The sequence below is a fragment of the Silene latifolia genome, chromosome 2 (genome assembly GCF_048544455.1).
Source record: "Silene latifolia isolate original U9 population chromosome 2, ASM4854445v1, whole genome shotgun sequence".
Lineage (NCBI taxonomy): Eukaryota > Viridiplantae > Streptophyta > Magnoliopsida > Caryophyllales > Caryophyllaceae > Silene > Silene latifolia.
This window is the reverse complement of record NC_133527.1, coordinates 40,003,732-40,007,456: the sequence shown is the minus strand read 5'-3', so window position 1 is coordinate 40,007,456 and position 3,725 is coordinate 40,003,732.

Sequence of the window (3,725 nt, the reverse complement as noted above, 5' to 3'; positions counted from 1 at the left end):
TAAACTAGACTACTTTCGTCCTCAATTTCCAAATGCTTTCGTCAAGAGCGATCGGATGGTGTGGAATGATGATCCCCATGATGCTAGTAGCATATGACATGACAAGTCTTGAGTTCTCTACAAAAGTAAAGGTCATGGACCGTCCCAAGCTCGACAAAGTGGCTTGACAAAAAGGCTTTTTGGGAATGAAATGCTCAAATCGTTGTAAACAAGGGTGGATATGACTAGTATTCAAAAATTGACCTCATTCAACTTTCACATTTCAAAAATTAGAGATGGGGTTTGTCCCTTCCGTGCTAATGTCCTTTGCTTTCGCCAATCGCTTATTAGGCAACCGGTTAACCTCTAGACAATAGCTTTTCGGGGTGATAGTCACTCCGGCTCTGGGCGGTTGAATTCACAACCGTGTGGGGGCCCAATTCAATGGATCCCTCTCCAAAGCACATCGAAGTGGTACGCCTCCATCAAAGCAACTAAAATTATCAATATTTCAACATTTCATAACATTTTGAGGTTTCCTTGGCAATAAAACGTTTCCACATACAAAATCTTTGAAATGAGCACTTCAAACTTATTGATAGAAAGTATTTTTGGGTTGCCATACCACAAGGTCAATCAAGGTCACCTAGACAAGTTAACCAAGTCCACATCGCATCACGGGGTTGGAATAGGTGACTCACATGCAAACCCTTGACTAGGCTTTGGGTCATGGGTCGAAAGACACTAGTATGACACAATCTAGGGTGTTTTACATCCATTCTAGTAGGCAAAGTCTTAAGTTGAAAAAGTATTTGTAATGGCTTAGTTGCTCTTGTCAAAGTTCTCAATTAGGCACTTTTCAAAATATTTCATCTAAATGCAACTATATGCCATGATGCAACTATTATATACATCCTAATGCAAGTGATTCTACCAACTAATATGACATATAAACTAAATGCAAGTCCTAAGTTCACATTGTTATACCGCATCAATCAAAACAAAGCCACATAGTCATTAACATAAAGAGGAGAAAGGAGATTGGAAAGATCATACCATGCGGTCTTCATGATCCTTATGTCTCGGATGTGGCGTAGTCGATCAATGTTAACAAGGATAGAACAAACACAATATATACAATAATATATACATGACTACACTACAAAGGAAATGAACTTGTTTTTTGGTTTTTCAAATTTCAAATTTTTATGGTTTTTCGAAATCTTTCAATTTTTTTGGATTTTTGAATAAAAGTTAAGTTAGAATTCCTCATCCCCACACTAATATGGGCATTGTCCTCAATGGCCAAAATGATGGAAAATTATGCAAACATAATGCATGATTTCTACACTAAATGCAAGCTACACTAATCTACACTACATGATGCATGGTTTTTGTTTATGACGGAGAGGATAATTTAGATTACCTCCCATTGTGTATGCATGTACTTCCACAAACCGAGTTAGACATTATTGCTAATGTCCTAAGGTTGGGTGTAGTTCATGCACACACGATCCAATGCATGAAACTAATTTTGTCATTTTGGATTTTCAAAAGTTGGGAACAATAAAATGAGAACCCCTCAATGGGGCCGAGGTGTTAGTCCGCTATGGTGCTAGGACTACTCCAACAATGATCAAGATTAATAAAATACAAGTTAGCAAAACACAAACTTCTTTTCATGAAACTTTGAAAATTAAAGATAGGAGATGAGGAAACTTCTCTTAAACTTAGGTGGGTGCCTCACGCCCGCTCCACCTAGCTATGAAGTAATCCTCTAGAGATCGGCATCATCTCCTTCTAGATCGCTATTCCATATCTCCTTTGATGCATCACTCATACTTGGGTCCATGAACTCGTCCTCTTCACTTTCAAGCTTCACCGTGTCCCCTCCGCCAGAATTGTTGCTTCCCTCCTCTTGTCTCCCGTTTGCCCCTTCGTTTGCCCTCTCCGAATTGGGGAAGAGTAAGTCCATTTGAGCCCATGAGGGAAATGCTCCTTCCTCACTAATCTTTCCCTTTTGAACCATATCGTGGTATTGAGGATAGAGTGCATAGTAAATGTCCACGTTGGTTTCATATTGGCGGAAGTGCAAATCTTGTAGAATTCCCGTGACAAAGTCGTCACGGGGAAGGATGAAGGGGTTGGGATGGTTGTACGATTGATAAGGAAATGGGTAGGGAGGCACTTTGATTTTCTCATCTTGGGATTGTTGCTCTTGTTGTTGTTGATGGGGATTTTGAGGTGGTGGTGCTTGTCTTGGTTGGGTTGGGTTTGGAAGGATGAGGTAGGATGGGATTGGAGACAAAGGTCCTCTTCTCGGGGAAATTCGTGGTAGGCCGGTCATCGGTAGATATATCGGATCACTTCCTTTCGTTAACCACTTGATCCGCTTATCAACCCCCTCAAGGGTTATCCAATGATGATGAATGAGAAGAAGATCTTCATTTATCCTCGTGTTTCCCGAAAGTGGGGCATACTCATTATTCTCATTGAATCTCGGATTAAAATGCTTCGCAAGCCTAGTAATGAGTCCTCCATTCACAATGTCTTTCATCCCGTCATCATCACCATTCCTAAACTTTGCCCATTTCTCGAGTAATACTAGCGGTGCATTGAAGTGGTACGCACTTCTTCCTTGAATATTGAGGTAGGATTTCATAAACACAAGGTCTAATTGGTTCACGATCGCCGGGTCTCGGCGAGCAAAGAGGGTGCCCGAGAGAAACCGGTAAGTGACTCTTAAGATCGGATTTTGGATATGAAAAGCAAGACATTCCTTGTTATGTATGAAGTCCCGGCCGGTCATGGCCCTCCACAATGGTTCAACACTGTATTTCTTTGGCTTCGATGTTCGGGTAGGCGTAACATCGAGTCCAAGCACATTTGCGAATTCTACAAGGGTCATCATTCTTGGGACATTTTCCAACCTAAACTCTATGCAAATTGTTTTGTTCAAGGTTGTAATCTTCAAAAAGCTCAAAAACTCAAGCACAAGAGATCGATAAGTTTGCTCATACATGTGGAAAAGGGTGGAGAGACCAAATACTTCAAAGAGAGCTTCCACTTGGTGATAAATCCCAAGTTTCCTCAAGGTATCATGACATAAAAACTTAGTGGGAAGAATGTTCTTACTTAGAAGGCGGTGGAAGACTAATCTTTGCACATCATTGACAAATTCCACATTTGAGAAGTCGTCAAGCCTTGTAAGATCTACAATCTCTTCATGCTCCCTTCTTAATGTGTTAACATGGGAGGTAGAAGAACTTCCCCTCATCCTTGGTCTCCTCCTATTCCTAAAAGAGGATCTCCTTGGTGCCATTCCTTGATTATTGAGCTGGATTCCTCTGATTTGTGAAGGAATTAAGATTCTCCTTATTGATTGAGTGTTGCCCTTGAAACCCTAGAAATTTGGGGGTTTTTTGATTTTGTGGGGTTAAGGAGTGATTGGGATATGCTTTGGAGTCATAAGGAGGTGGGTTTTTATAATGCAAGTGGAAGGAAGGGTGATATGTCACTAAATGTGTGGTGGGGTGTAATTTAATTAAGAAAAGGCGGGTCAAATCACCGCGGGAAGACGGGCGGATTCGAGCAGAAGACGGTCGGATTCAAATTCCTCGGGACGGGCGGATTCTGGGTAAGACGTCCGGATTCTGTCACAGCTAACATTCCAAAAATATGACGCCACAAAGACGGGCGTCCCGAGCATAAGACGCTCGGATTCTTTCTTATCGGGACGGGCGTCT